We start from the raw sequence: 11695 nt of genomic DNA, 5'->3' as shown, positions 1-11695 counted from the left end.
ATGTTATTTCTTTAAATTCCTCTGTATCTGCCAATTCCTTTCTATATAGTGACTCAGTATATTCCTTCCATCTTCTTTTAATACTTCCTGGATCATTCAATATTCTGCCCAAAGCATCCTGGATTACATTACAGCAACTCTAGGTTTGAATTCGTTCTTCAGTTCCTTGAGCCTAAGAAATGCTAAGCGAGTTTGGCCCTTTTGATTTTCCGACTCCAGCTCCTCGCACATTTTATTGTCGTATTTTGCTTTGTCATTCCGAGCAGCCCTTTGGAATCTTCTGTTCAGCTCTTTAGTATCTTGAATTCTTCCTTGTGCTTTGGCTTCTCTACGCTCCAGTGCAATCTTCAGAGTGTCCTCTGACACCCATTTTGGTCTTTTCTTCCTCTTCTGTCTTTGTAATGACCCTTTGCACTCTTGCTGGATGATACCTTTGACATCCTCCCACAACTCATCTGGTCTTTGCTCATTAGTGTCCAAGGCCTCAAACCTGTTCCTGAGATGATTCTCAAATTCAGGTGGTATGAAATCAAAGTCATATTTTGGCTGCTGTGGATTTGGTTTAATTTTCCTCAGCTTCAGCTTGAACTTGCATATGAGTATTTGGTGATCTGTTCCACAATCAGCCCCCGGCCTAGTTTTCACAGCTGATATTGAGCTTCTCCAGCGGTTCCTTCCACAGATGCTTAGCCGCAATCCCAAAGACTAGCTATTTGGATCCACCAGATACTCTGTGGGCAAAGGATGAGCAATCTATTTACAGCCTCTGAAAAACCCTGCTGGAGGGTTAGCTATGGGCCTCTTTTGACTTGAAAGCACATAACAACAACAACCATCCTACCAGTTTTAAATTGAGTAGGTTCAGAGGCAAAACTCCGGGAGTCTCACTACCATCAAGAAGGAAGATGCAGAAGAGCACAGTGTACATTTTGTTTCCTGTCTGAGATGGAGGAAGACCGGCACACAGCAGTAGTAGAGGCAGTGGCAGCAGCACTAGCCACGGTGGAGAAGACTCAGGGACTGGTGTGATCCAGAGCTGAGCTAGAACTGCTGTTTCATGGAGCCAGGACCCTAGCCTAAGCGCACTGGCAGAGTTGATGGGGTGAGTGGATGGGTGCACAACTAAAAGACCTCTGTAACATCTTCCTAACCAAAGGGTAGAATCCAAGATATCAGAAGGAGACATGAGAACGAGGCCAGCCCGAAAGGAGGCCTGAGAAGTTGTGCTGACCAAAGAATTGCTTTGTTAGTGTTTTGCCTTTAATTGTAGCTTGTTACACTCTTCCTTGATAGACCCCATAATCATGAGTATTGTCTAGGAGTTCTGTTTGATCACTACATTGAATTAGTTAACCTAGAAGCAGAGTATGAAGAGCCCGAGGAGAATAGCTAGTTCAAATATTATGAGTGCTGGCTGTCCCAGCCCAATGCATGCCAGAGGAGGTGCTACAGAGACGGGGACAACATCACTGGGAAGGGCAACCTGGCACCCTGCAGAACACCTACCATCCCTGCACCCTCCCATTTGACTACATACCACAAGTGCCACCCAGCCTTTGAGGTGAAGACAACAAACACCCTCACACATTTCCAAATGCCTTCCTGTGGGCTGTGGGCAGGGAGCAACTCTCAACTGATTTAGACCAATCAACTAAATTCTCTTGGAGCCTCAGATCTTATCTGGTGATAAAATCTGTTCCACATAGGGAGGGGTCTGGAGGGACCAAGAGTGCAGCAACTCTTTATAAACTTAAAGACACAAATGATTTCATAATATGCATTTGCATGGGCAGTCTGCCCACTAAGAAGCAGAGCGGTGGACCAGTTTCAACTGCCTCCATTCCAGTCCAGGGCTCTATTAGAGAGCTCCATCTATCCAAACGTGGGCTGGAACACAAAGGAGGCACTAGAGTAAGCCGAGGTTCCTCAGTGGAGCACACAATTAACCTGCTTGGTGCTAACATGGAAGAGAGGTGTAACTATTTACTTTCAAAAGAGTAGCCACTTGAACCCCTTTGGAGCACAGTTCCCTGAAACACGTGGGTCACCATGAATCAGACTGACTAGAAAACAATTAGGATTTTTTTTTTATACTAGGTGTTGTTGTTATGTGCCGTCGAGTCATTTGCGACTCATAGCGGCCCTATGTACAACAGCCCTAAACCCTGTTCTATCCTGGGCCGATCGCATTGCCTCTGACACACCCATCTGGATTATCCCAGTCACTGAATCAATCTACCTCATAGAGGGTCTTCCCCTCCCGTGCTGTCCCTTCACCCTACCAAGCATGATGTCCCTCTCCAACATGTCCAAAGTATGTCAGATGAAGCCCCAGAATCCTTGCCTCCAAGGAGTAGCCTGGTTTAACCCTCTCTAGGATGAATCTGTTTGTTTTCTTGGCAGTCCATGGTACATTCAATACTCTTCTCCAGCACCACAGCTCAGGACATCAATTCTCCTTCTATCCTCCCTAGTCATTGTCCAACTCTCTGATGCATAACAAGTGAATGCAAAAGCCATGGCCTGTATCAGGCGCACCTTAGTCTCCAGAGACACACCACTGCTCTTCAGTACTTTGGAGAGGTCCCTAACAGCAGACTTTCCCATGGCAATACGCCTTTTAATTTCCTGGCTACTGGAGCCAAGAGTGTTGACTGTGGAGCCAAGCAAACTAAAGCTGTGAACAATCTCAATCTCTTCACCATCCATCCTGATGCTGCCAATTGGCCCAGTGGTGAGAATCTTTGTCTTCTCGACTTTGAGCCTCAGTCCATACTGAAGGCTGCAGTCCTTTTTTACTAGAGAAAGGTAAAATTCTGAAAGACATCTAGAATTATGAAAGTTCCATATCCGAACAATATTCAGAAACAAGAAGACATTTAAAGACTCACATTTACAAAAAAGCACAAGTATTATGAATAAAGCAAATATTCTTGAATTTTTAAACTAAATATGATATTTTATATATTCTTATGTTTTGAAAGAAAAAAAATTTCAAAATAGCACTTATTGTTTCTGACTGTGAAACAGATTTACTATACAATATTATTAAACTGTAAAAAAAGAAAAAATATCCCATAAACAATGCTAATTTTTGGTGCACATTCTTCCTAATTTTCCCCCCTATCTCCATAGGCATACAAATTTTATAAACAAAACAAGCCAACTGTAACCTCACTGACTGCTTAATAATATGCCATGAATTTCCTCCTTCTTCCTCCTCCTCCCTGCCTGGCCATTAAATACCCTTTAAAAGCTGAAAGCCAAATCTTAAAACATTTCAAAGCACAATGAACATAAAATATTTTTTGTTAGTCTATTCCCACAAAAACTATCTATTTTATTGTAATTTCTGCACATACATGTACACAATAAACAAATTCTTCAATGCTTCTTATATGTAATGCAAGAATTAAAAATAATTAAATGAGATCTTATTATGTGAAGGCGCGATGGTAGCAGCTGTTAAACGAAAGCTCAGTGGTTTGAACCCCTCAGAGAACTCCTGTGGGGAGACCCCACAAACTTTGTAGTCCACATTTACAGTCTTGGAAACTCATGTTTTATGCATATGAGTTGCTATGAGTTGGTATCAACCCAAAGGCAGTTGATTTGGTTTTTGGTGACCATTTAAAAGAAAGCTGTAATAAAATATCTTTGTGGCATTTAATAATTTAGCTTTTAAATGAAGTCTAAGAAACACTTACTTTCCAGTGAGTTCTGACTTCTTGAGGACTAAGTAGGCCTTTTAAAGTATTGGGGGAGGCCACAAAATGCAGTTTGGACCAAGGAAGCAGAACAGTGGAGAATTCCAAGTCTTGAAGAGCTAACTCCTATTCCTAAGAGAGGTGATCCAACAGAGTGTGCAAATTATCAAGCAATATCATTAATATCACATGCAAGCATAATACTGCTGAAGATCATTCAAAAAATAGCTAGAGCAGTACATAGATAGAGAACTGCCAGTTCAAGCAGGATTTAGAAGAGGCTGTGGCATCAGGAATATCCTTGCTGAAGTCAGATGGATCCTGGCTGAAAGCAAAGACTATGAGAATAATGTCTATAGTGCTTTATTGACTATGCAAAGGCATTAGACTGTGCGGATTATAACAAATTATGGCTAACACTGAGAAGAAATGGGACTCTCAAAGCACTTAATTTTGCTCACGCAAAACCTATACATAGACTAAGAAGCCATTGTGTGAACGGAGTAAGGGAACACTACTTGGTCTAAAATTAAGAAAGGTGTACATTAGGGTTATATTCTTTTACTTTACCTATTTAATCTGTATACTAAGAAAATTACTTGAGAAGCTAGACGAAGAATGTGGCATCAAGATCAGAGGAACTCATATAGCCTGCATTATGCAGTTGACACAATCTTGCTTGCTGAAAATAACAAATGGAGAAAAATTTGAAAGTAACTTTATCTTACTTTGAGCAACATATATTGGTACTATATATTTGTATATATTGGTACATATATTTGGTACTAACAGGCAGGGGATTAGGAGATGTACTGTATTAGGAAAGTTTGCAGTCAGGGACCTCTCCAAATCACTCATCTGGGCTGAGGAGCCATGATGTCAGTTTGAGGACTAAGGTGTACTTGATTCAGACCACAGCCTTTTCAATCACTTGCTATGCTGCTGGGAGCTGGACAATGAGAACGACAGAAGAAAAACTGATGCCTTTGAAGTGTGATGTTGGAGAAGAGTGGTGAAAACCACATGGACTTCCAAAAGAAAACTACAGATATGTCTTGGAGTGGTGCAGCGAGTGCTCCTTGGAGGGCATCCTTGCATACTTTGGACATGTTGCTTAGGAGAGGCTATTCCTTGCAGAAGGGCATCATGCTTGGAAAGATAGAGGATCAGTGAAGGAGAAGAAGAGTCTCAACCAAGTGGACTGACACAGTGACTGCAGCAATGGACTCAAGTGGTCAGAGATTGTGAAGATGGTATGAGATAAGGGCAAGGTTAAGATCTGCTGTTCATGGGGTCGCTGAGTCATTCTGAAAACAGGATGGTACCTAACAGTAACAGCAACAACAAAACAAAAGCTTGTCAAAAGTGAAGAGGATTTGAAATGCTTGCTGCAGAAGATCAGACTTCAACATGGACAGCCACGAAGATAGCCTTCAACATGGATTACATTTCAAAATAAAGAAGACAAAAATCCTCACCTCTAGGCCAACAGACAACATCATGATAGATGGAGACAAGACTGAAGTTGTCAATTATTAATCTGGGTTGGGTCCACAATCAACATCCCCAGCACTAGCAGCAGTCTAAATCTGCTGTCAAAGAACTCTCTCAGGTTTTAAGGAGCAATGATATTAATTTAAAGACTACTATGCATCTGATTCAAGCTATGGTCTTTTCAGTTACTTGTTTATACATCTGAAAGTTGGACAATGACTAAGGACAACAGAAGAGGAATCAATGCCTTTGAGTTGTGGTGTTGGAGAAGAGTACTGAATATCCCATGGACGGGCACTTGGAAAAACGGCAGCCAGGGTGCTTCTTGGCAGCAAGGATGAAGTTCATCTCAAATATTTTGGAGGGGCCAGTGCTTGGAAAGGTGGAGGATCAGTGAAAGAGAAGAAGACCCTTAATGAGATGGGCTGACACAGTAACCATTAACAGTGGGCTCAAGAATATCAGAGATGAAGAGCACAGCACAGTAGAGGGCAAGTTTCAGATCTGCTGTTCAAAGGGTTGCTATGAGTTGTGGTCAACCTTATGGAACTTAAGAACAATTCTAAGTTAGAGAACGGCAGCTGGAACACGAACAGCAACTATAATACTGTGTTTTCCCCACAGACACAAACAAAAATATTTAGAACCAACACAGTATTTTTCCAAATGTTTATGAAAGCACACAAAACATAAGCTATATATTAAACAATTTCTACATGTACAGTCCCATGACATACATGACATCACACTTTATTGCCATTCTCACCATCTCTGCTGATAGGATCATCTTCAGCTTAGATGCTTCAGTTAGCTTAATACAAACTTTTCACTTGTGCTTTAGAGTTACTGCTGTGAGTGTTACTTTACATAGATGATGCTGTAGAAAAGTTCAATGCTCAAGACAAACCTTCTTTACTTACTGGGCTACATGTTGCTTATTTTAAAGACAACTCCAGGAAATAGTTTTAGTTCAAGAGTTAACTATTATTTCAATAGTTTGAGGTCTTCCCCGAGTCTCAATAATTCTAGTCAGTCTGGTTTTTCTAAGAAGTTCAAACTCTTTTTCAAAGCAGAATCGTCTTTATTTCTGATCAAAACATTATTTATTAACGGTGGTTCAAGCCCACCCAGGGATAAAAAAAGAAAACAAATCCCCAAACCCCAAATAAAACAAACATTTAGTAATGGTAGCTACAAGGTACCATCTTGTTCCGGTCTCATAGCAGAGGGGGTAATAGAGTAGTAGTTCAGGGAGACACAGGCCTGTAATTTATTGCGTTTTTCTATTCCTGGGTCTCCTTTTTCTGTTCCCATCAGTAGATAGACAAATCATATCACGATAGTCACTATGCCGGCGCAGTATTTTTATAGTCTTGCTCAAGTCTGCTTACTATTCAGTGTTGGTACACTCTTCCAAAATCCATTCATCTTAAAAACAGCAGACTGATAATATAAAGCCTCTAAGTCTGTGAGCTTAGCCATCTGAAATGAGATCTTTTTTCCTTCTCGTCTCTAGATTTCCAGAATGCATTTTCACAGCAATCTTGCCAGAGGAAAAATTATCAGAGAGGGGGGCAAAAAGCATGGTAGTAAAGACCAAAGATTATACCCAAGCTTTTATAAAGACAAAAAAAAATTATGTCTACACCATACCATACCACACCCTTTCTGGGAAGATATTACTGGCCTAGAAGCTGGGTTAGTGTATCCTAAAATATATCTTACCAAAAAGCACAGTTACTCCCAAAGTAAACCCTATAATTAAGTCTTTTTAAGTGGGTTGTCCTATATCACAACTTGACATATGTTGCTTAATCACCCCGCTTCAGCAAATGTACCCATATTGGGCTGCAAAAGCTCTCTACGACTCACATCTAAACCAGATTGTGGTGTCACTAGCAAACTGATGCAAATAAACAGCACTGTGTACCAAAATACTCAATCCCAGTCATCTGTAATGAGATCTCTCTCCTCTCTAAGCACATTTTCATCACACCAGAATTACTACCCTTGATTCAAAAGCAAGTACTAGCCCAGACTGAAATACCACTTCATCTCAGAGGTCATCTAAAGACAAACACATCTGAAGGAACAGAGGTTGAAATTTAAAATATGAGACAACCTCTTTTGTGTGACTCTGGGATCATGTTGTCTGAGTCTCGCTTTTATCTTACATTGACAGCCCTTCAAGAATAAATCTTGAGACAACCATCTGTCTGTCTGAATTCATTTAGGTCATTTTTTGCTTGGCATCAGGGATAATGGGAGAGACGGCCTCTTATGAACCTCTTAAGCCCTCTGATCCTCTAAACATTTTTAAGGGTTTTTAAAATACATTTATATATACTTAAATATTTAAAATATTAAACTTTCAAAATAAGTTATTTATGAAACAAAATTTGATTATTATTTCTTTTCTCTATGCCAGTGTTTCTCCTCTATTTTGGACGAGATAATTCTTTAGTTGGGGTGAGGGTGGGGGTGCTGGCCTAGGTACTACAGGGTGTTTAAGCGCCATGCCTAGCCTCTACCCACTAGATGCCAGTAATACCCTCACTCCAACTGTAACAACTGGGAAGCAAAATTGATTCTGGTTGAAAACCACTCTTGTCCATGTATTTATGTATCTTTTCTGGTATGATCAGGAAAAGAAATAAAATGACCCTAGTTTTTTAGGGCACACACTAGTTTTAATAAATTTCAAACTCCTGCGTCTCATAATCTGTAATAAAAAATTACCCCAAAGAATTTATAAACAGCATTGTTGTCATCTCAAACTAAAGGTGACAGAGCTCAGGTTCACTCCTGAGTGAAGACACTTAAGAGGATGGATTTGCTGCCACCAGATCTCTTGGACTGCTTTCCTCTCTACTTTTAGGACTCTTAGAAGAGTGCTCTTTAGAAATCCTTCATGGTCCATTATTCCTAGGCACTTAGTACAGACTGCAAAGGAAGAGAATTGTGGCCTTATGCCTATTAACATCATCAATGGGTCCACTGTAGTCCTCTCCACTCCCTTAAGGAACATCGCTGGGTGGGAAGGGTTGGAGAAATTGTATCAGAGGACAAGGAGGCAAAGATTTAGAGATGGCATGTTTTGCCCAGAGAAGAGAAAAGATTGAGGAAGGAAAGTTGTCTTAAATATTTGTTGATTAGTGAGTGAGAAAGTGAGTATACCTCTTATCTGTCAATAGGAAGATGACTTAGAGCCACAGGTCATTCCATAAATATTTCTTACATGTTTTCTATGTGTCAAGCACAGTCCAGGCACTGAGGCGCCAGGAAGGAACAGGATTCACCTCGTCTCACAGAGTACATAGATAGCTCAACATAAGGAACAGATTGCTTTTCTTTCCTTTTCCTCTTTTTCTGTTCCTTCTCTTACTTCTTCCATTTCCCCTTCCTCGCCGTCATTCCTTTTCAACAAGCTGACCTAACTGTCCAGTTGATTGCCCATTAATCTTTTTTTCTCCATTTTCAAAATTAAGATTTAAACAACACTTAGAAATATTCACCCTTTCTCATTAACAACTAATGGAGCTCTTGTGGGCAAGTGGTTAAGGAGCTGCACCGCCAACCAAAGGCAAGCAGTTCAAATCCATCAGCTGCTCCAAGGGAGAAAGATGGGCAATCTCCTCCCATGTGATGTACAGCCTCTAAAAACCCACTGGAAGGTCAGCTAGGAGTCGGTTCTGACTCAACAGCAATGAATTGTTGGTTTAAGTACATACAGTTAATCTCCATAAAGGCATACAAATAAATAAATACCACTAAAATCATTATATCTAGCAGTTTTTTCACTCATCAAAATTTCCGTATGCTCCAAATTTTACATCTTTAAATTAGAGTACACTTTCTCATGCAGCTCCTCATATCTAAGAGAACGTGAATTATCCTCTACGAGAGATTCTAATGCCGTAATTGAAGTCTGACCACCCAGATGCAATGATCTCCCACAGGATATGTTGAATACAAACCCCAAAATGTTGTTAACTCCAAAATGGAGCAACATTCAACAATGTGTCCTCACTTGGTGGCAAAGGTAGTGGGAAGAGAAGTGAAATAAGCCAGGCTTGGCTGAGGATGACTGAATGACCAGGTAGGAGATAAGAAAAACATCTTGGGGTAGTCACAGCTAGTGATGAAGTAAATGTGGAAGAGAGATGTGGAGACCAGCTGTGATCTCCTTGTGACCTCTCCAATGCATCCCTGGAAGCCTCTCTGCTGAAAGAGTTGACCTCAATGTCAAATACTCGGTCTACCAATAAGACTGTTCTGTTAATGAGAATGATGGCATCTTCTAGCATTACCTAGCTCATCTTATTCTCACAGTCCTATGAAGTAGGTTCAACACTTAATGATTCATTTTACAGATAAGAAAATGAAGTCCAGAGAGGTAAGGAAAAAGTGAGTGTTGTTGTTGCTGTTATATGCCATTGAGTCAACCTAGAGTGACTGAAAGGTATAACAGCTCTGAACCCTGCCTTGTCCTCAGCCAGTCTCACCAATTCCAACACACCAAACCTCATTGGCCCAGTTACTGTATCAATTCATCTCAGTGTAGAACCTGGATTTTAAACTAGATCTTCATACCCCAAAGACTAACTTCTCAACACTGCTGGCAGGAGCCTGTAATGAGGTTCTTCGTCTCATCTATAGGCTTGCTCCCAAGCATGCTGCAGTCTTAACTCTGTTTAATTTTCTCTTTTCTATGCAGCTAACTGCTCACTTATTTCTAGTTTCAAAGTATAGGCCATACGCATTTCTGTTTTGAATATTTTTGTTCTATCTTATTCTTTTGATCCCCAAGTTTTATTACTCTTAATAAACGGCTGGCTTAGAACATAAATGAGACTGTCAAGAGTATTCTTAAACTACATTAAGACATTTTAACTCTAGATTTTTTTTTATAGCTGAGAAAATCTCGTATTACCTAATAACCAGAATTAACAAGGAAAAACATGCCATAATGTTAGAAAACATCATATCACACTTAATTGTAATACTCTGTTTTGCTTCAGATTAGTGCAGTTGTAAAAGATACACAGAACAAAGTAGCAACTTTCCTTCAGAGCAGCATTTCACAATAAACAGTATTAGAAATAAATACAGCAACACTTACCAAAATTTCCCCCAATGATCACAAACTTTATATACACCACATGTCTTCTAAAACAGCAGCAGGACTGGTCCTGAAAAACAATACCAGAAAAAGAAAACAGTGTATCACTACATGGACAGGATTTCATATATATTTTGTGGAAACAACAAAATCTCTTTCCTCTGGAAAGTACTTTTGGAAATGATAATCTCTTTGCTTCAAGTACCAATCAATATACCAAACTCTTGATGCTAGATTCCTCCTTGTTCTTCCCAAAGGAAGGTAACATCAATTTATAAGTGACAGTAGTGCTCAATTAGCAATAAACATAACAACCTGGACAGTGTACAAAATAAAAGTGTGCTTACAAATAACTTCTTATAATTGTTGTTATGTGCCATCAAGTCCCCTGCAACTCATAGCAACCTTATGTTACAACAGCTCTGAAGCCTGCCCTGTCCTGAGCCAGTCTCATTGATTCACTGATTGACACATCCACATCCATTACCCTGGTTACTGTGTCAATCCATCCTATCCAACAAAACTGTTCCTCCTCCTTCGTGTTTCCAAATCTGAGAGTTGAGCCTCAGGTGCCATATCTGCTAGTATTGAACATAGTGTTTTCGAAGGCCTGTTATTTCGAAAGTGGATGGCCAAATCTTCTTCCTATCTTTTCATTTCCATCCCTTTAAAATAACTGTAAACAAGACAACAATGTAGAAATACCTACAATTACACCCCTAATATTCCCCTTCCAAGACAATTGTTCTTTTTTTTCTTTCTTTCAATATCTGCTCCCTGTCCACCAAGGGAACTTTGAAAAATTTTCCTAACTTTTCTCTTCTAGGCTTCATTTTATCAGATGCATAATAGAGATTAAATAATACCTATAAAGGCTTAAAATGGCACCTAACAACAAGTACATAGTAAAACTCAAATTTCAAACTCCCTGCTGTCAAACTGGAAAAAACTCTGAGATCATGCTCCAGGAGGTTTTTGGCGTATGTAAATCATACCGGAAGGGAGCTCTGGTGGCCTAGTTCATAGGGAGAAGTGGGGCAAACTCAAAGGTGGTGTCTCTCTAGCTGCTTTTATCTTCTAGTCACTCTGAAGGAGAAAGATGAACAATCTCTTTCCATGTGATTTATAGCCTCTGAAAAGCCACTTAAGGGTAAGCTAGGATTTGTTTCCAATTCAACCATAATGAGCGTGAGTATTTTCTTTTTTTAATGAAACAGGAGATTCTTAACTTTTCTCATCCCAAGTGGCTGCGGGTGGATTTGAATCACCAGAGAGGAACCACCTTAAAGCTAGCAGCCCAAGTCCCTATTGACTCATAAGGTAAAGAATTGCTGGGCACAAATGATATTTCAAGAAATGTTGTTATGTGCCG

This window comes from Elephantulus edwardii, unplaced genomic scaffold (genome assembly GCF_000299155.1).
Source record: "Elephantulus edwardii isolate Elephantulus edwardi_28Jun2011 unplaced genomic scaffold, EleEdw1.0 scaffold00002, whole genome shotgun sequence".
Taxonomy (NCBI): Eukaryota; Metazoa; Chordata; class Mammalia; order Macroscelidea; family Macroscelididae; genus Elephantulus; species Elephantulus edwardii.
Note: the sequence above shows the minus strand (reverse complement) of the source record.